Below are 22,853 nucleotides of genomic sequence, written 5' to 3'. Positions count from 1 at the left end.
TTCCCATTCACCCTGTCCTGCTCATTATTTTTTACTATATATTTTTACACACAATATTGAAAACTTCTGCTCTGAAGGACTAATACAATAGGTGGAAGATATTTGACATGCATTGCTGTTTAATTAACAATTCTTTTTCTTCTGTATCAGTAGAATTGAAGATTAGAAACTAAGAAACTGTGGATATGTAGTCTCTGATTCTGCCCTTGTTATAGGGATATAAACTTATTTTATAACCAGCTTATATGGCCTATGGAGAAATCCACTTGGATAGGGGAATCTTTAGCTAGCAGAAACTTGCCATACTGTCTCCCATGCCACCCTTTCTCTTGGATGGCAAAATGGGGAGACCTGGCATGAGAAAAAGATGGCTTTGAATCCCAGTTGTTAGAATAGGTCGTGTTCATATCTGGTGAAAATCAGAGCAACCTTCAGCATGCTCTGGTTTGTAGGAAAAAGATGAGTGCTGGAAATGGGATGAGGACTAAAGCCAGTTAAACCAACTTAATTCTGTATCAGGTCCAGTACCTGTCAATCCCTCAGAATGTTTTATGAACCCTTGCACCTACAGAGAACAGTGAGTGCCTAATGCACACCAGCTTCCCCTCTCTCCTCCTCTCCTGTCACTTCTTGCTGCAATCCATCCATATGCCAGAGAATACCATACATGATAGTTTTCTTCTCTAACCAGTTTTTGTTGCTGGAGTACATTAAGTACCAAAGTTGGATAGCATTGGGGAGCCCCCAGACCAAAAATTTCTGGGAAGAAATCTGACATAAAATAATGTTTTGTTCTTTTATATCACTTTTCAGCTGGGGACTGAAAAAAAAACCTTTTTCAGGCATTCATGAATTAAACCTCACAACATCGCCATGATGCAGGGAAGTGATATTTTCCTGGCTGGAGACAAGGCATCCTGCCTGTGGTCACACAGGAAGTTGGTAACTTCTCCTAGATTTGTATCCAGATTCCTTGATACCCTCTTTTATGCTTTAACTACATTCTTTTTTACTACTGGGCTTTACTTTATACTCCCTTCCCTGCCTATTGTATAGAGTAGCTTTAAGCTTGAGAATAATCTTATTTCTCTATCACTGAAATATCTAGCAACTTGTGAAATGTATGCTGCTGTGCAGGATTGAAGGGTTGATAGGGTAAATTTTGAAAGTCATTCAGAAGAAATGGTTTTACTCTTTCTTCCCTCCCTCTCCCTGCAGTTAGAGGGCATGTCTTAGAGGGCATGGCTGGTCAAGGCTCCCTAGGAACTATGGTAGGAGTATCAGGCATCCCTCTGCACACTTCTTTTGCCTGAAGAGCTGCCCATGATACCACACTCTGGTGGAATGGAAATTGCAGCCTTCTCAACTCTGGGGGTCTGGAGGCTGGTCCTTTGAGCTTCCAGAGGTGAATCAGAGCTCAGAGAAGCATTAATTCTTGAGAAAAGTAATAGAAAAGTAAATACAAAAATGAGCATAGACTTGCCTCTGAATCCTAATATCTTTATCTTTGGGGATTTGGATTCCATTACAAATATTAGCAAAGATCAAGGGCATTTTATTTTAAGGGCAAGTCTAATTGGAAAGAAGTTAATTCTACAAAAGTGGAAGTGAGCTAAAGAAATTAAAATTGATGTGTGGTCTGTAGTAGAGGTATTGGAGCCTTTTGGATTCTTCTCACGTGAGTCGAACCTAAATCTCCAAAGGAGCTCTCATATCGCCCTGCTTCCCACTCCCAACCCACTCCTCCCTCAAAGCCCCCAACTTGCCCTACATTTTGCCTTTGATGTCCTTGAGGATCCTTTTCCTTTCTCTCCCTATTCTATCTTAGAGGGAACCCCTTATACAGGTCATTGAGAGAGACTGGGTAACTATTCCCCTCCCCGTGAAGTGTGACATCTGGTCACTTTCTTTGCTGCCCAGTCCCACCCTATGATTCCTGATCCAGAAGCATCCTCTGGCAGCACCCTAGTGGGGCTGCACTGGTGAGAGTTCTGTTGTGAAACCTCTAATGTCTTGGCTGCTGATGAGCAGGCCACCCTAGCTCCTTTGTCAGGCCAGGATTTCTGTCCTGCGAACACACATAGGATTTAATATGCCCGTTGTAAGTAATAGAGAGTGATGTTAAAAAAGAACAAATTGTTACCATTCTATAATGCCACTCCGGAGGGGAAGAGTTTTTAGGTAAAGGCAGTGGACTGAGAAGACATTTTTTAGGTCTGCAACAAACTTTCTGTGTGATTTTGAGCAAGTCACAAAATTTCTGATTGCAAATCTAATCTCTAATTCTACATTGTAGAGTTTCAAGGAACCACTCCACATTTCCAGGCACTGAGTGAAAAGTGATCACCTTCACTTTTCCCTTGCCAGGCTTTATATGTTAGTAGGCAATGGTAAAATAGCTCTAACCCATTACAGATTTTGTTGGCTTTATTCCCATTCCTAAAAACAACTGGTCAAGGGGATCTTAAGGCTACTTAAAATCACAAGAGCAGCAGAAATGTGGAACTACATTCCCATGCAAAATACCAGGTTTGTGGGCTGTAGAACTTCTCACATGTAAGTGCACAGGTCAAAAAAATGCATATGATATGTAATTGCTGGGGCAGCTGTTCCCATCAAGCTACTTGGAAAAGCAACACATACTAATATCATGGGATTAGATTGGTCAAGAGCTTTGTTACATTATGGTTTATTTAAATGCAAAACATCAGAAATTTTGTTTTGATGTTAGGGCATTGTATGAGCATGAAGCATACTTTATTAAAGTACATGCCAACACTATTATCTGTTGTTTCTTTAAACTGTTTATTGTTTGCTTATCAGAGACTATTCATATAAAGCTTGAACAGAATGTTTGAAGTTGCATCTAATGACTGTTTTACTCAGTTTTTTACTCACTTTTACCTTATTTTACTTTTGCTGTGGTTTAACATTCCTTTAATTTATTACCCTTGCAACAGCATTTGAAATGTGAATACTCTTTCAAACAGGCACACATCATTTCCTTTCCCTCTTTGGGTGCGTAACCCTTTCCAAAATGTACTGCAATACCCTGGATATCAATGCCAGATGTTTGTCTGCCTGCCTGCTTGCCAACTCATATAACACCTCAGACAATTTCCTGATGGGTCACTGAATGTCTTACACCTCTCCTCCTGGTTTGGCTCTGTACCCACACCAATTCTCCCCATTCATACACCTGTCCAGTGACCCTGCAGTCATGGTTCTCTTTTTGCCTTTGTGTGGCTGTAGCTTATCATCTGTTAACAGCTTGGCTAACTGAACTTGGGTATCCTGCCATCTTCATAACCTGTTAAGATGGATTGTTAAAGTCTTCTGATACATTTACTCCAAAGGCAACATCAACAGGTAGGCAAATCTGCCATCTAAATATCAACATATATAGTGTATATCCTGTAAATGACTGCACACTGTTGTGGTAGGCCGTCATGACATAAGGGTGTACCCAATCCTAATCTAACACCAATTTGTGCCAACCCTGTAGGCCCAAAAACTGGCAAAAGAAGCAAGGGGGAGTTCCCACTTTTATACAGAAAATCATAGGGTTAGGGTTACAAGCCAATGGGCCAAAGGGAGGGAACAAGTAAGAGGTAAAGAAACATCAGGACTGTGGCAATGTACACTCAGCACCTTAATTACCTGGTGAATTCAAACAAGTCTTTAGTCCTTAAAGCACTCAAACAACAGCCTGAAGCTGCCCCCAAGTTTGAAAGGTCCTTTAGTCCACTGTCCTGGCTGACCATGTCAGTGAGATCTCCAGCTCCACTGTGCACTCCTTTGTATAGATCTGACCAAGATCCATGTTCACGCTGGTCTTTCTTCCCCTTACCCCAGCCTCAAGCTTCCTTTTCCTTTTTCCTTTGCCCCCCAGCCCCTTGGGGTTTCAGGGAGTTTCAGTCCAAATTAAAGAGATGTCACAGCTCTGCAGACTGCCCCCTGGTTACACCTGCTGTTATATATGTTATATTCACATTACAGTATTTTTTGTGTCATCCCTGAATTGCTTGGAGGTAGAGAAAATTTGACTCAGGTAGACCACTGCTTTAGATTCTCGTGAGAAAACTAAAGGACAAGTCCTCAACTTGGCATAAATCACTTCATACCAGCTGAGAATCTGGCACTGAATATTAAGGAGTATTTGGATTCAGAGTATGTTGAATAGAGGTGAATTATAATAACATATATGCCTATTTGTAAATGTAATAGAATATAAGATAGTTGGAGTTTATAACTACTTCATAGTAAAGTCTACTAAGAAAAGTTAGGCCTGGTTTTCTTCTCACTTTCATCAATATTACCCTGCCAGAGTGTTACTAATCTTCTTTCTTCATTTGTGTGTGAAATAGGAAAAACCTCTGTGAGATATAAAGATAAAGTACTATTAAAAGTTTAACGGTGCCAACAAGCATTTGCCACAGCCAGTCTAGGTTTAGGCCGCTTACTTTAAGTGACTTAAACCTAAAACAGAAGCACCATGTACAGCAGTTTGCTACTGCTGGCAGCAGTGTGTGCAGCCATTCACTACTGCTGTTAGCGTTAGAGCCTGATGTAAGCAACTTGGGGTGGCGGGGGGTCCATGGGTGGGGAGGGATTGGTGGGTTGGGGAGGAGGAAGGGGGTTGCTGTGTCTCTAGGGATGGGGAGCTGTCCAGATGCAGAGCAGGAGGCCTAGTGAGAATCAGGGAGATGGGAATAGCACAGCTCCAGGGCTGGGGTGAGGGGCTGGGTTTTCTTAGCCCTGGCCTGTGCTGAGAACATAAGTAGGTGTTCCTGAGATTGGGTTAACCCTTTCTAGATAAGGTTAACTCTTTCTTCAGCTAAGATAGTGAACCTCCTGAGGTGCACTAACCTAGACACGACCACTATTTTTGGTTGAATTAAATCCTCTGAATGCTTGCATGATTGGACAGTTAAATTGACCTAACCCTGGTTAGGTCAATCTAAATATAATGCCTGTATATACCCTAAGGCAAAAGCAGAAATGTAAAGGAGTGGTTCCCAATGAAAATTATTATGGGATCATAAGATCAGAAAGTGAGACCTATAACCACAAATCTGCCACTGAGTTTGCAAAGTATCACATTTACTTGAATCTAATATGACCCTGAATTTAAGATGACCCCCAGAATTATTAGATTCTGTATATGGAAGATTGATAAATTTGTTATAATTTTCCATGCATAGAATCTAATAATTGGAGGGTCATCTTTAATCCATCCCTCCCCACCTCTGCAGAGGGGCAGGCAGTGGGGAGGCAGGTGGTGTGGGGAGGTCAAGCAGCTTGCCTCATGCTTGTGCCTGACCCCCTGCCTGGGTCCCACTTTATACTGCCCCCACCACCAGGCTCTACAACCCACTTCCCCTCTGGTCTCTGCTTGCCCACTTCTCTTCAGCCTCTGCTCCCTGATCCTTCCCCCATCGTCCACTCCCCCATGCACCTTCAGCCTCTGCTGTCCATCCCCCTCTCTCTGTGCTGGCTGGCTCCATCTCCATTCTAGCCTGGGGCACTAAGCATAGCCCCAACCTGGTGCCATAGGAGCTGCTACAGGGCTGGGTTGGGGCTGTGTTTAGTGCCCTGGGCTGCATCGTGCACAGAGTCTGCTGGCACAGACCAAGGGGAAGGTGGGGAACAGAGGCTGAGTGGGGATGGAGGGAAGAGGCTGCAGAGGTGAGATGGCAGAGTGCAAAAATGGCAAGCAGGGGGGATAGGCAGAATCTGTGACTATGGCCTGAACCTCAGGTAAGGGCTGGACCTTGAGCCAAAGCAGTTCCCTGCCTCCTCCCCCTGCACTGCCAAGATGAAGGGCTCCCCCCCATGTTAAATGAGAATTAAGTAAATACAATAAATAAAAGCTGTCTAGTTATTGCCTGAAGTTAGGTAGTTAAAATGGATCATTTAAAATAATTAAGAAACAGTTTAGTAGACAATGAAAAGAGAACTTAAATATAAAAAACAGTAGGAAATAAAACTGTTCATAAATGAAAGGGAATTCGAATGAGCAAGTGCTGACTTTTCACAGAAGTACTTTATTAAGAGGAATGCTAAATAAGTGAATATATAAATTTGTGCTAATCCTAAAGTTGATTTTTAAACTGTTGTAGAGAAAAATAATTAACACATGATTAATAATATTAATAGTGTTAACCTTAAATAAACTGCTGATATTATTATCAATAAAACTTTCTAAAATAAAATGATTCTACAATAACTTTGCATACAGAGATCCTAAAGTGATAAATTTTAGCTTATTAGGCAATTGTGGTAACAGGAATATATAACCATAAGATATCACATCATAATAACTGCTGTATTAAAACACTAAATAAAGCAAATCATAATTAGTTACAAAAGTAACAAGTGACAAAAATATCACTAATCCAAAATGTATAGAGTATGTAAAATGAACTATTCAACTAAAATTGAAACATAATCATACTAATACATCCATATAATTTAGACTATATTGAAAATAAATGTAGACATTATTGACACTTTAAATAAGCCCAATTTTAAAGAAATTACTTCAAGATAAAACCTAGATAATTGCACATCTGGCTTAACTTTTACTGCAAGTTAAAACACAAAAGTAAAATGATCTGAAATCATCACTATAATGTGATATAAATAACAGTAATGAAGAGTTCATCATTTTTTTAAAGAAAGCCAAATCATATTTTATGTTTAACCTCCCCCCACTCCTAAATTCATGTGAGATGCAGTTTTCCATAAAAAATAGCCTGAAGAACCACAGGGAAACAGCTGATAACATGAACCATAGAGATTTAAACAACAGAAGACAAATAAATGAAGAATAAGAAAAAAAACCTTCATGATTTTTAAGTCAATCTCCTGATATTTTGTGGCTGATGATTCTTCAGTGTGTGGGGTTAGCAATAGTAACCAAAAAGTCTTCATATTCAAAGCTGGTTTTGAACTGGTTTTGAACAGACACATTTAAATTTTGGTGAATTTTGAAATATTTATGATAGCAGAAATAAACTTCTGAAATGTGAATGTGTAGGCACCTAACTATGGCTTTAGATTCAGCAAATAATCTATTCATATATTTATCTTTAAGCGTATTCAAGTTGATCCCTCTTCAGTAAAGGAAGTACTTAAATATAACTTTAGGAATGGATGTTCATGTGACTACCTACATGTTTTAAATTACTGGTCTGCGTAGGTATTTTGGTGCATGAAGGCACAACTAGCATGATTTTCAGAAGTGCTAAGTTTCACTGGCTACAGTGGCAGCTGTTTTAATATATAACTGGAATTTATCAAGTCTCATTTTTTAAAATGATATTTTTCCATACATATAGTATATATGCACATCTTTACTGCACTCCTTACTTTCCTTCCATCAACTTGGCATGAAAAATATAAAATAAAGGTTTTCAACTGGAAATGACCAGAAATGGAGAGACAAAAGGAAGGAAAAATAAGAGGGGTCCAGAGAAGAATGGAGGCACAGAGAATTAGAGAAAAGGAAGCAGGGAATTGAGGGCATATGAGATAAGAGCAGAAGAGGAAGGGAGGGAAAAAAGATAGGATGGAATGAAAAAGACAGAGTACAGCATCAATTATTGATACTAAATGGTACCAAAACCCACTTGTACAAACAAAACGTTTGGTTAATGAAGCATGTATTTAATGAGCATACTCCTGCATCATACTCTAAAGCAAGTCTGGTACCAGAGGACACACCTACACGGGATACTTTACTGAACAGTAGCATAGTTTACTGCCCAGTAACCACACACATCTACACACATGTATATTTACTTGTGAGTAAATTTGATACTTGCAAATGCAAGTAGCAAATTTCTTTATGAGTAGTTACTGTGACCTGCCAACCAGAAGCAGATTTCCTTCCAGTTAGCCCAGTTACTAGGGGCCCAGCCTGAGGCTAGCCCCAGGGTTCTGGGGCTGGGAGCCTTTCCTGCCACAGAGATGGGCCGCTCTATGGCAGCCCCAGCCTCAGGCCCTTAAAAGCCCTGGGGCACACATGCGGACAGCCTAAAGCCACTCCAGGCCCCTGTGTTCCCCTGGGCAGGCCACAGGCCAGCTACACTAGCCTGCCTGCACCCTGGCGCCACTGCCTGGCACTGCAATTTTGCGTGCCTGTCAGTACCATGCTGTCCAGGCCTGCAGAGTGATGCAGGCTCTTGACAGGCCTGCCAGCAGCCAGGCCCAGCTTCAGACAGCTCTTGACCACCAGGGTCAGCTCCAGCTGCCCACAGTCCATACTCAGCAGCCTACCTGGAGCCTGCAGGTGCTATGGGGCATTGCTTCACCATGCAGCTCCTGGTCCCACACCATGCCCCTGTGCTGGGTGCTGCAGGCAGCTGTCCAGGCCTGGTAGCACAGGGACAGCTGCGTGAAGGCCTAGAGAGCCAGTGCAGAAGCCTCAATGGACTTGTTGTGACCCATGTCTGTGCCCACCACACAGGGCCTCATTTGATCCATGGAGGAAACTGGCAACCTCATGGTGCAGTGGGGAGAGGTGGAAGTGCAGTGCCTGTTAGTGCAGGGTCGGTGCTCCAATGCCCATGTGTACAAGGGGCTGTCAGGCTGGATGTAGAAACGTGGGCACAACTGGTTGGCATGGTAGTGCTGCATAAAGGCCAAGTGTAGGCACAGTGGGTCACACTTGTGGTGACTGACCACAATGGTTGGTTGGGAAGTGCCTGCAAGTCTGTGCCCTTTATGTGGCAACTAACAGAGATCCTTGTGTCCTGGGACCCAGGCCGCAGCTGTGCTGTGTTCAGCAGCATGGGTGGCCTACCCAAGCCCCTACCCCAGCCTGGCATCCATGGTGATATGTAGCTGGGGTCTCTGATGAGGAGGGGCAGGGCCACCACGGCGCCCAGCTACAGGTCTGGCATGCCCAGTATGAAGCAGATGCTTTCCACCAGAGGTGGCAGGGTGGAGTTGTGGAACATGTGGGTGCTGTGGGCACTATCCACCCAGCTGGCACTCACATTCGTGAAGGTGCTGTGGTGGTCTATGATTGCCTGGAACACAATTAAGTGAAAGCCCCTCTGGCTGTAGTAGGGCCAGTTGCCATAAGCAGGGCAGGTGATGGGAATGGGGATGGCCCTGATGCATTGGGGGAAGCCCAGGCCACCACCACCACCACCACCAGGGGGTCATGCACCTGGAGCAAGGCATGACCCAGCACATTCTGGAGGGTGCCGCACATTTGCAGGATGGCCTCTCTGGCCTCGTCCACACCAAAGAGATGGCCCACACAGTGGAGGCTGGTGGGTGTGGCCAGCTTGAGCAGGGCAAGGGCCAGCTGGATGGGGCAACCGCATGTTAGTGTCCTTTTGCTCCTGGTGTGGCTGGAGCTGCTCCAGGACATCCTGGAAGATGGCCTGGATTATCTGGAATGTGTCCAACCACTGCTTGCCATCTCAGCTCTGTTGGATAGTGCATGGCCACCTGTCCTGGCTGGCCCAGCAGGCCCACAGGCAATGGGCCTGGAGGTGCAGGAGGGCAAGGGCATGCAGAAGCTTGTCATCAGTGTCCCTATTTTTTTGGGATCTGGCCAGCTGGACAGGGTCTAGGCAGCAGCTGTGTGGCAGTGGCTACTCTGGGATGGCAATCTGCGGCCAGGCAGGAGGTTGCTGCATGTGGGAGTTCCAGGAGGGACCAGACAGCTATGGGCCAGCTGGTGTTTGGTGTGGTGGGCCAGCAGGGCCAGCACAGTGGCTAACAGGAGCCTGGAGTGCTACTCATCACTGCCAGGTGCTGCGGCTAGATCAGCCATAATGTAGGAAAGCCAAGGCAATGAGGAGAGTGCTGTACACACTGCTCCTGGCCAGGTAACCTTTTCACAATGGTTGCTGGATGCTAACAGCTGCAGCCAGAGCCTCGAGCTTCCCCTTGGTGGTAGCAGGGGCCCATGGCAGGGCTGCAGGAAATGACAGCAGTTCAGAGCTAAGAGCAGCAGCTCTGCTGCCACATCCTTGCACATGTAGACGCCTGCCCAGGAGCGTTTAATCACAAGTAGTTTACTTCCAAGTAAACTGATCTCGGATCAAATGCACATGTAGATACATCCAGATAGTCCTGTTTTCAGTTTGTTGATTATTTCAGCAATTGTTAAAAAAGGTCTCTTCCTTGTGGTCTCTCTTGCTGTCACCTTTGTTATATAAGACTCAAGTTAGAAGCATGTCTGGATAATGGTATGCTTTAGAGAAATGATATTAATGCTCTGTTGTATTTGGTACTGCAGATGGACATATGTCTCCTGGAACCAGAAATTATTTTGATGGCCCGGTCCACCCTTTGGGATAAATTATGAAGAACAAGCTTTGCCTTTCAGTAAAACAGATATTGCATGATAGTAGCAAGTTCTTGCTGGGAAGGGAATATTTTAATTGCCTGCTGGTTATTTATCATGGTATTTTAAAACCCCAGCAACTTTCTGAAATACCTAGGGCAACACCCAGAGTTTGAGGTATTGTAGGCAGCTTTAAAATATGCAGCTCTTGCAGTTGTGAAGGAGTTCACTGGGGAGAAAAAGATAAAAAGAGAACGAGTCCTCTGGGAGGCCATTCTTCTAGATCACTGGGGAAATGGCAAAACAGCATGGCTTAGCTTCCTATTGGTGTCTCTTTAGGAACAGCTTGTGTGTCCAGCACTATAAGTAACATTTATTTTGGATAAGATATCCCAGGGTGCTGTCCTCCCATTGCACAGCAACAATTAATACTGAAGCAAAAAGCTAAACACAAAGTAATCTTAAATTCAAGTGTTAGTAACAATTTATGTGCAAAATCCTTGTCCCATTTAAGCTCATATATTTATGGCACAATTCCTTCTAAAAGTCCCCAAGTGCTTCACAAGCTATGCATATATATGCATAAATGTATAGAGACAGGGCCCCTCTATATGTGCAGAAAAGGTGCAGTGGGATCTAATGCACTATCCACACAATTGTGCCTCCTGCCATGCCACATGTGATCCCACAGCAGCCAATGTAGAAGTGGGGTCAGTGGGGAGCCCTGCAGCTGAGGCTTGCATCAGTGGCTTTTCCCCACTGCAAGCCCTGCAGTTGATAAGGCTCACAGTGGGGGCAGTCCTGGGAATGCTGCTGCCACAGTAAGCCATGTCAGCTGTGGGGCTGGCAGTAGGTTGTGCACCCTTGTAGCTGGGAGCTTCTCAGTTGTTGGGGCTCTCAGCCACAGGTGAGCACTTGGCTGCACATTCAATGAATGGTGTGATTAGAACATGCTACAAAGTTACTACATATTTTTTATTAAATAATTTTGTAGCTTATTGCTTGTTTTATCACACCATTAATTGGTTGAATATGTAGCTGGGTCACAATTTAAGGTGTGATTACCTGGTTAATCATGCCTTAAGTGTAACAGGTCTTATATGCATACCTAGACATGTAGAGGGGGTGCACAACTTCTCTATGTATATCTGTTTGTATATCTGCATGTACGTGCAGAATTACATATACACAGAAATATATTCACATAGGGTTTATGTGTGTGTGTATCTAGATTCAGAGGGACACACATACATACTTACCATATACATGTACGTTCTGTTATAAAGTGCTGAGTGCAGTCACTTTTAGGACAGAGTGTGTCAACCATTGTTAGTCAGTAATACTATGCAGCAGATTAAAAGAGTGAAAATTTTCCAAACAAAATCACAAAGGAAATATTTTAGATGATTGGCTCTGGTTACCTGGGGAGTTTCACAAGGACAGGATTAACCTCCTCATATGTCAGCATTATAGTTTTTCATTTCTGTGAGTGAGCCAACTTTTAGTGTCTGAAAGGGGACAGTTTAAATATCCTGAGAGCCTGTACCAGCTAATAAACACTGACTCAAGAAGGGTGCATGTCATTATCAAGGAGCACATCTGTGATGGGCCAGCAGCAGGGATGATGCTTAAGGGCAACCAGCATGGTTTCATTAGGGGCAGGTCATGTCAGACCAACCTGATTGCCTTGTACGATCAGGTCACAAAATCATTGGAAGCAGGTGTTGCGGTGGATGTGGTCTTTCTGGACTTCAGTAAGGCCGTTGACACTGTCTCCCACCCCATTCTCATTAAAAAGCTGGGCAAGTGTGGCATTGATGCCTACACAGTCAGATGGATTGCAGATTGGCTGAGGGGTCGTATTCAGACAGTGGTGGTGGACAGGTCATATTCAACCTGGAGGGAAGTGGGCAGTGGAGTCTCCCAGGGCTCGGTCCTTGGGCCTACACTGTTCAATGTCTTTATAAGTGACTTGGATGATAGGGTGAAAAGCACCCTGTTCAAATTCGCTGACGACACCAAAATTTGGGGTGAGGTGGGTGTGCTAGAATGGAAAGACAGACTACAGTGGGACCTGCATAGGTTACCAGGGTAGGCAAATAAAAATAGGATGGGATTCAATACTGACAAGTGCAGGGTGCTGCACTTAGGCAGTAGGAACCAGCAGCATACCTATAGGATGAGGAACATTCCTTCTTGAAAGCATGGTGGCAGAAAGAGATCTTGGAGTCAGTATTGACTCCAAGATGAACATGGGCTGACAATATGAGGACACGGCCAGTAAGTCTAACCACACCTTGTTGTGCATCTACAGATGCACCATGAGCAGGGCCAAGGAGGTGATCCGCCCCCTCTATGTGACACCGGTCAGGCCGCAGTTGGAGTACTGCATCCAGTTCTGGGCACTGCACTTTAGGAGGGATGTGGACAGCACTGAGAGGATCAAAAGGAGGGCCACTCACATGTTCTAGGGACAGCAGGGCAGACCCTATGAGGAGAGGCTATGGGACCTGAACCTGTTCAGTCTTTGCAAGAGAAGGCTGAGGGGGGACCTGGTGGCCATCTATAAACTTAGTAGGGGGGACCAGTGGGGATTGGGAGAGACCTTGTTTCCCTGAGCGCCTCCTGGAGTAACAAGGCATAACGGCCACATGTTGTTAGAGAGTAGGTTTAGACTAGACATTAGAAGGCACTACTTCATAGTCAGGGCAGCTAGGATCTAAAATGAACTTCCAAGGGAAGTGGTGCTGGCTCCTACCTTGGGGGTCTTTAAGAGGAGGCTTGACATTTACCTAGCTGGGGTCATTTGAGCCCAGTTTTCTCTCTTGCCCAGGGCAGGGGGTCGGACTAGAAGATCTACAAGGTCCCTTCCGACTCTACAACTATGAATCTATGAGTCTCTGGACTCCTAATTGTTTCAGATCGTTTCTGACCACTCCTTATGTAGCAAAACCCCTAGGTTTCTTTTTTTCTTTATTTTAAAATGCATTTCCTCCCCTTCCCCAACCATTTCTGACTTTTTCTCACCCTCTCTATTCCCTATAGATATATATAAGTAAGCTAACATGTAGGATAACCTTTAACATTTTATTTTTGGTAGTAAGTTTTATTTTTCTCTCCTCTCTTTGCAAATAAGTTCCCTGCTATTTTGATATCAATACCCACTATTTTATAAGTGATAATTTTTATGTTTGTACTGCTTTTATACTGTGTGATTACTGTTTTAGGCATCTATATGTTAGTTAGCGTTAGGCATGTCAAATTTCCATTTTGTATGTCAAGCCTCCATCTTGTGTCCTCTGCCCGGGTATCCCCTGTGTTGCAACTGTATGATTCATGTACCCCTCCCATGTAAATTTGTTCCCGAATGAATGAGAGTTATTGGGAATGATTGAAATACAATGGTAGCAGGCCTCTACTGAGTGGCCTGTAATGACCAGGCCATCACCTCGCATTGATTCATCCAGGAACCACGGACCTCACCCAGGAACAGAGACAAGAACCCAGCATTTGCAAGACAAAAGACCCCACAGAACCAGCAACTCTACCATTGTACCCCACCATTACAGACACCCGAAACTGCACATCCCTGCATGGAGCTCACATACTCAGAACTCCAGGGGCTGACCCTTGCCTGGGCACACCTCCTGTCACTAGGGTCACACAAGGTCTGCCCCTATAAAAAGGGGCAGTGAAGACAGACCCAGTGGGATGCCCTCTCCATCTGGACCAGTACCATGCCACACCACCCATCCACCCAGTGGCCCTGCTGGTGACCCCCCTCTGGGGAACACCTACAGGACAAGGACCCCTTTCCAGCCTGGATAGGTAGCTATCACCCTCCACCCCCTTTTCAACCAAGGACTTGGACTCTGCTTGTCTTCCCTACCTGGACTCCAGCCCTTCCACTGAGTTTCTTTCTCCTGCTGCTATTGTGAGTGCGTGTGTGTGTGTAAACCAATAACTTCATGGGGCTGTGTAGTGTGTTGTGTTGTCTGTTTAATAAAACTGTTATTTGGACCCCTAAGTTGGGTTTTGATTTACTATGGTTTGGCCCTGCTCCAATCTCTGCTCCTCGCCCCTCTAACTTCTGTCTCATTTCTCCCTCTCCTGCTTCTGGCTCACTGCCACCTCCAACACCTGTCCTGAGCTCCTCTCTGCCTCCAAACCCCTTGTTTCTTTGCCACTGTCTTATCCCCACTGCCTTTTCCTTTTCCCCTGAGCAACCACGTTTCTGCCTCAGTTTCTTTCCTGGCTGTCTCCTCCTTGCCATCACTTATCTACCCCTCCCCCCCCGATATCTCAGCTGTCTGCCTCAGTTTATAGCTCCATTCTACCTTAAGTAAACCCAAGCCTCAGTTCCTCAGCCAGTTTCTCTAGTCTACCGGCTCTAATCCTGGTTCTGGCAACTTTTACTCCCTACACTTTAACTCTCTCTCTCATCTTAACCTTCCCCCAAGTATCCCAGGTACCCCAAGCACACACATACACACTGTACCATCCAAGTTAGGAACTCACCTGTGTGTATGTGTAGGTGTGTTATATGTGTGTGAACTGATGAGTGTGTGTATGCATATATATATATATATGTCATTGTGTGCATGATATACGAATTAGTGATCTGTGCCTAACTTTTTGGGTGTATAGTGTATGTGCTTGAATTGGTGATAGGTATGAATGTGCCTAGTCTGGTTTGGATGTGTATGTGCCTGAGCTGGTAGTGTGTGTGTGTATGTGTGTGTATGTACCTAATTGATTTGTGTGTTTGTATATGTGTAATTGTGTCACACCCTCCTGTCTAACAGGACAATATTGAGATCCTAAGAGTTGGCCTGACCCCACAGGGCACCACTTACACAGGTCAGTTTATGACAGCTCATGGGAGTATAGCCTCAACTGGAATAGCTAGGTGAAGATTCTTACCGTACAAAATATCTTTTTATTATAATACAGGAATAAGTTCCAAATGTTGAAAGCAAATAATGATTAATCAATCAATCAGAGGTTACATTTTGTGTTCAATGGCTGTGTCTACCTGAGATGCTGACTGTATAGTAACCCATTTCTACTGCAGTGTAGCATCGCATGGCACAAAGTGTGGTGCAATGCTACTATGCAGTAGTAATGAGCTAGTGCACAGTAGTAATGCGATAATGCATAATCAGTGGCCACAGGGGCGACGTGCAGGGGGTGCATGTGTGGTGGTACACCCCCTGCAAAAAGGCCGCTGCCAGTGACTCTGCCGCTGGTGACTCACGATCGCCCCTGGCCACCGCTGCCACTGCTGGTGGCGCCTGCAGGAGCTCCCTGCTCACTGCTGCTGGGCTCCTGCCACTGCCACTGTGCTCTTGATGCCACTGGTGTAGCCGTGCCCCCCCCAGCAGCTGGGGGCACACACCATTCATGAGTGGCGACATCTACATGGGACACTGACTGAGTTACTCCATAGCAGTGTCCCCAAACAGCTTTTTGATGATGCTGACTGAGCAGTAGTTCATTACTACAGTGCAGTAGCTCATTACTACTGCACAGTAGTGTCCTGTCATGCTTTGTGCCACATGATGCTACTGTGCAGTAGTAACGAGCTACTGTGTAGTCAGCGTCTCATGTAGATATATGGCCAGCAGACACAACTACACATTCATTAAATACTCTGCTTTTAGTTTAGTTAATGAAGTACTAACTACAGTTACTGCACAGTAGCACCAGCGAGTGGTTTTTTTGTGACACTTACTGTGCAGTAGCCTAGTAACACTGTGTAGTAGTGTATTAGCATGGTTTTGACCAGCATGCTACTGCACATTGCTATTAAGCTACTGTGCTATAAGTGTCCCATGTAGATGTGCCCAGTATCACCAAAAAGTCCTTTGGGGATGCTACTGTGTGGTAACTCTGATTGCTGTGCAGTCATTTAGTATTTGTGTTTGCCAGAATTAAGGGCATTCATACACATACATTTGTCTGCTCTGACTCACCAGAGAGCAGAAAATTAATTGAGTCTGCTCTGCATGAGAGCTGAGGTGCCCGGTGCTGCATTGCATGCACTTGTATAAATAGTGAAATGTGCATTAGTGCTGGGAAAATGGAGGTGGTGCACTTTTGAACTAAAACACCTTTGATGTGTTTTAGTTCAAAAGCACACCACCCGTAATTTCCCAGTGTTGATGCACATTTTGCCATTTATACAAGTGAACATGCTGCAGTGCCGGGTGCTTTTGAAAGTGCCTGGCATTGTGGTGCATATACAAATGTCCTAAATGACTGTGCAGTAAGTTAGTGTTTTGTGTAGACATGGCCTGCATCACAGAAAACACAGGCCATAAAAGGGGGGATACCATAGCAGTGACTTGAAAGATTTTAATGAGGAGTTTATCCCCGCATCTAGGTCAGCAGAGAGTGAAGGGATATACAAATACAGGGGAGAAGTAGGTAACTGATATTTGCATCACTGGTAAGGTGAAATCGTGGCTGAGAGTGTGATAAGTTAGTAGAAAGGATAGGTAAGGTAAGGTATTGATAAATAATGAAGCACCATATACACAATCAGTTCCTCTTTGTGACTCTAACAATTTAAATGAAAAAAAAAACTTTTAGGGATACTTTATGCTAAGACTAGCCAGAAGCATATGAAGAGAGAAAATCCCCCAGCTACAGATGGGCACAACTAGGATATGAGACTATTATGGCATCTTCTGAAATTAAAACTCAAATGTTACAAGCCCACAAGTACTATGCATATGCTGTAAGACTGTACCATGATAAAATCCTTTGGGGAAATTTAAGTAACTGAACAAATTACTCTTAAGTTAAATGATATACTTTATAACTCATTTCTTATTTTAGAAACATTTAATATTATTAAATTACCTAAATGGCAAGGGAGGACAATATTCAGTGATTTACTAATTGCCAGATGAGGCAGTCCAAAAATGGAAACCCCAGATGATCCCACCCCAATTTTGAGCAGCTCACTGGTCTCAGGACTAGAGCACTGATGCTCTGGAAAAGTTTCTTTTCAAGTATACTCATGAAGGTATCTTTGACACTAGCTGTAGTTCTGGGCCCAACAAAAGTGAATGGAAAAATTCTGACTGAGTTTATAAGGGCCAGGATTTCACCCTCCAGTCCTACCTGCTGCCTCTTCTCCTACATTCAAAAGAAACTGTATTGGTCCTTAATCAAGCACCCTTAATTTGGTCGTGTGCATAAGCCTGTTATTTCCAGTGGGGATATGGAAAACAATTCAGAATCTTGATTAAGGAAAGCACTTAATCATGTAAGTGCCCCATTGATTTTAAAGACACTATTCATATGCTTAAAGGGCATGGGTGAATGATTTTTGCTCAATTAGGGCTCCAAGGTCCTTAAATTCTTATGGGGTACCTTTGCCATGCCTTAACTCTTATTGCCTTTTAAGGCACTGTACTGTCTTTAGGCTTAATCTCTGATGGGAGTATATTAGTACTGATACCTACTTTACTAATATTATTAAGGCACATACCATGCTGCTAAATATTGTTTTAATCACCTAAGTTTCTATACGGTATAATGCTAATTTTGAAACTTCAGTTATGTTGGAAGTATACATTAAGCATGATACATTTATCCTAGGTTGTACTGATTTAAACACCCTGAAAAGGTTTAGTTAAAAAGAAATCGAGGAACTGTTCTACTACTTTATGCACAGTTTAAAGGAATAATTTGCAAAATTGGAATAGGGTAGTCAATGTAGCTAGTGTTTCCTCGAATACGCTCTTCCTGAAAACATACCTCTCAATTTATAAGAAAGATTTAAGATACAGGGACAGTCAACTGACCTGTTTAATATCATATACAAATAGCCTTTTATAGGGGGTCGGCAATATTTTACTAATAATGAGCTGCCCCTTGTGCATCATTGAAGACTGGTCACAAGGGGCAGCAAGAATCCCCTGCTGCCCATCCCTGCTTTGTGCAGAGAACTACTATCTTTTTCCCACTAATGCAGCCTCCATTGAAAACCATGTAGATGAAAAGTGTGATGAGCAACAATTTGGAGCCATGATTCTGATGGCATGGGTTAACAGAGGCTGCAGTCTTGGAGAGAGAGATCAGCTATCCACAAAGACCTGAGAATGCTAAGTGGAAGCAGGGGATTGGTGTGCCAATAATAAAACACAGGGTGGATTGGACAGCTGGGATGGTAGCAGGGATTGTCCCACTATTAATAAAATGCAGGCTGTGTCAGACCTTTGCAAGCTGGTTCCAATTTCTTTGCAGAACACAGCTACTCCACGGGCTTTATGTTGCTGACTTTGGTCTAGAAGATACAGCAGTAGACAGGGCTTCAGGAGTCCTGTGTTCTATGCCTAACCTGGTAGGTGACTTTGAACAATAAGTTGCTCAGACATTCGCTCTCTCAGGATAAACTCTCCTGGAGTGATTTAATTTTAGTTGTTCCTAGGTTATTTTATCCTGGAGCAGCCATTTTTGCTCTGGGAGAAAAAAATCCTGAACATCTGTATACTTATGGTTTCTCCCAGGAGAGCAGCAGTTCTCTCAGGAAAAAATGGAATGCCTGTACAGTACATGGCCTAAGTTAGTCATGATGTACAGACATTCAGTTTCTCCTGGAAGAGTGTTTCAAGAAATGAAGGTGAGGATAGAATACTTCTTTGACCTGCCACAGATGCCCTTAAACATGTATTTTTAAAAAAAATTTCTTTCTGTTATTAGTTTTCCTAGCTACCCATGTCATTAATGTTCACGGGCTAATTCAGTCCTTTTAAAAGTACATTCAGTCTATGAGATAGGAGCCTAGATCCTGCAAGTTCTTCTTCATGAATGTATCTTAGCCTGGATCTGGCCTGGATCTCAATGAAGTTAATATGGCCTCATGTAGATACAGGGAGTTAATTCTAGTAGAAACAGCTTACAGACCATTTGCAGATATTAATTGTAGAGGAGATGAGCATACCTCATATGGTCCCATTAGCCTGTTTTAGCACCACAGGCGAGAGAAACCACTAGAGGAAGCAGGATCCTGCTTTGTAGGTGTCAGGTTATTTTAAAAAGAATAGTCACATAAAAACAACTCCACCTCCCACCAAAGGATTGTGGTGCAATACAGTCTGAAACACAGCAAAGGTAATAATGCCACTGATTTATAGAAGACCAGGTGCTAACAAGTGTGGCCTGTACAGCCCCCCACTCCAAACAGTATGATAACACAAGCATCAAGGTAAAAGCCCAGTAGCTGGCAACCTTCAGGAAAAGCAGTAGTCAAAGGAAGCAGAAGTTCACAACAGCTGAAGTCTAGTATTGTTTCCCCTGCAGGAACTGACGTTCAGATCCTCAGAGGTACTAAGGTGTGGCTCAGTCCAGAATTGCAGTGCCTTACTTATAGGTCCCCTACCATCTATCAGGATCTTCAGTCATAAATTTGGTGCCAAGGACTCTCTCTCTCTCTCTGGCTCTGCCTCCTGATGATGCTCCAAACTTCTCTCACACTTGCCTGTATCCCAACTAACCAATGCCATACCTCCAGCCTCACTGATGTGGGGACAACTATGGAAGAGGTGTTAGGCCTCCTTAGAACCCATCTAGGAAACTAGTTCCCCTGGCAAGAAAGGCATTTCCTTTCCTAGTTAAAATCCAATCTTGGGGCTTCCCCAGGACTCCAGCTTTGAGCTAGATCAGCTCTCAGCATATCATTAGCTGTGGACAACAAGAGTGCTTAGATTAGCTATAGACCTCTAAGGGGCAAGTGTGTGTCTAAATATGTGTAAAAATCCAGCATTTCTCCTATTTCGCTATTACCACAATATTGTCCCATAATAGATAAAATCTTTATTGCACCACACTTAACATAGCGCATACATAACTTTCATTGAAACCAGTGGGCTTTGGAGCAGGCATTATGTAATTTGCTATCTACCTACATACATTTGAAAGATTTTCTTCAGTGTGTGTATTTAAGTGCCAGACAATGGTTAAGGACAATACCCTACCTAGCAATAGTTTAACTCACTCCCTTGTGTGCATGTTTGAATATGTCTAGGCTCTTGCTCTATGAGCATTTCATATGCCATTGCAGAGCTACAAGGAGTTGTCCTCCCTTTTTCTTTCTACCTTGAGGATGGCATAGGAGGTATATACTAAGATAATTTAGTCCTGGGCACCAGCTATATTGAGACAGGAGGCATTTTAATACATTTGCAGGTGGTATAGAATATTACTAGAGACAAGCACGCGGAGTTAATTGTTCTGCAAAGTCACAAAAGTATACAGCACTACTTTCTTGTCTGCTGGATTTAAACTTGTCCCCATCTGCCGTTATTGCTTAGGTGGTAATTTAAAAAGAGCAGGAACAAACAGTATGATTATCCCTTTCACTGCTGTTGGCTTGTGCATTTTCCCCAGCAGCAATTTCTAGTACCACATTATGAAACACCAGGTGCCTAAGGCGACAAGCTCTTCTCCACACATGCCTAGTACATCACTTAGCATTAAAGAAATTAACTTTGGAAGGGATGATCTGATTAGTGCCCAGGAAAAGAAAATAAAAGAAAAAACTCCTTTAAAGTCCAGAGCAGATTTTAATAAATTAGGGGAGCCAATTTTCAACATTTCAGCATTCATTTTTGAGAAATTCAGTGACATCCGCATTTGCACTTCAGCTGGCATGATAACAGAACTGAGACTTCCCATCAGGATCATTTGATGGAGTAGATAGACCTTGGTGTAGTGTCACTGGCACAGCAATGATTATTCTAACTGCAGGGCCTAATGTAGTTGCCAAAGGAAGCCTGGAGATATGGAAGTGTGCGCACCCTGAAACAGAAACCTAATTCTTAAATTAAGTAGAGTTTTGATTCACCTAGTCTCCCTGTATGGTAACTTTGCTTCTTAAATTTGCCATTTAAAACATATCGCAAGTGAAAGAACTCTACCAGCTGAGAATTCAACAGTGAGCATTAATTTTGATGATGTGATTAGGCCAACAAAGTTCAGATCACAAGAAATGTATCACTTGTAACTTACAGCCTTCTTTCCTTGCCTCTTGGTTTTACAGTTATTACTTCACATAGAAAGTGCTGAAGAGTTGAAAGGTATCTGTTTAAATATTGACGGCGATTAAAAAGGTCACAAGGCTTGTTCTTCCCAGATTTTCAGCTGTTCTTTGCTAAAATTGGCAATGCATTCTCTGTTTGCACAGAATTAAGCATTAGGTACAAGAAAAACCCCGTAGCAAAATAACAGTTACATTTATGGGAAGTACAGTGGGAAAATATTTTCTTTAATAAAGAAATGGAGGATCCAGATCTTCAATTTTTGTTAAAAAGTATTTTGATTACTTGCTACTAGTTACTTGTGAATCTTCTAATATACTGATTTTGATAGACACTGCCCTGTCATTAAATCAAAATGCTTCCTATCATAGTAAATGGAAAAGCATCGTTCTCTGGAGATATCCTCAGGGCAACGTGTATGTATGTGTATGTGTGAGGGAGAGAGAGAAACGTGGGAGGAAGATCTATAGCATCCAGCATATTTTAGGTCCTTCTATACTACAGAAGTAACTGTGTCATGAGACCCAGTTAAAGCAAGGTGTCAAAGCAGTGGATCATATTTATGACTCTATAAGCAGGTAAGTGGATCACTAACCCAACTTCCTTATTAAGACCAGCCAGCACAGGGCCCAAGATGTCCAGACAGTTTATTTTTACATGAGAAAGCCTTGTTTCCATGTAAAGCAAATGCCAAAAGCAAACAAACAAACCCAAAACTTGTGGCCTGTCTTCAGACCTGAGGAGGAGTGAGAAAAACTTTATGCTTCTTCCTAACTACTTCACATCACCTCCCTTCCTTTCTCCTCTGCCCCAGTAGCTTCACCCTGATTTACTGTTCAATTACTGCTGGCCTCCAGACCCCTAACTGTTGACACTAGGGCCCTGCGAGGCTTCGGACAGAGCTTCAGATCTGGGGAAGCTTTGGGTGCTTCAGGCTCTGAGGCAGCACGTCCGGGTCAAAGCGCCGCCTCGTTCAGCTTCCCAAAGCGGTTCAGAGCCGCCTCAGAGATCCGGCCATAGGGTATAATGGGGAAACAATACAATATCTATAACTTTGTTGGTGTTAGTCTGATTTGTATAACATTTTCCAGGGTAGTAGACTCTGCAGGGAGGATAAAGCCTGCCAAGTCTCAAGAAGTTTGGTGGTGGGGTTTGCGGGGAATTGTACCCCAAATTCTTGAAATCAAAACTCATGTCATATCTAGACGTTACAACATAGTGGGGTGAAAACTGCAGGGGTGGTAGTTCTTGCTGAAGCCACAAACGCTGCCAAGTTTCAAGAAGATCAGCAGGGGGTTGGGGGGAACTGCCCCTCAAGCTACAGACAAGCAAAACTGGTGGCATGGGTGCTGTGGGACTGACTGTGTCTATCTTGGGGCAGGAGGGGAGACATTGCTGCAGGCCTGGCGGCTAAGCTACTTGTGTTCTCAGCTACCAGTCAATCATGATTCACTCAGGGACCAGGGACTCAGGGACCAGCTCAATACACA

This window comes from Crocodylus porosus, unplaced genomic scaffold (assembly GCF_001723895.1).
Source record: "Crocodylus porosus isolate Cpor-Errol unplaced genomic scaffold, CroPor_comp1, whole genome shotgun sequence".
NCBI lineage: Eukaryota > Metazoa > Chordata > Crocodylia > Crocodylidae > Crocodylus > Crocodylus porosus.
This window is presented reverse-complemented; position numbering follows the sequence as displayed.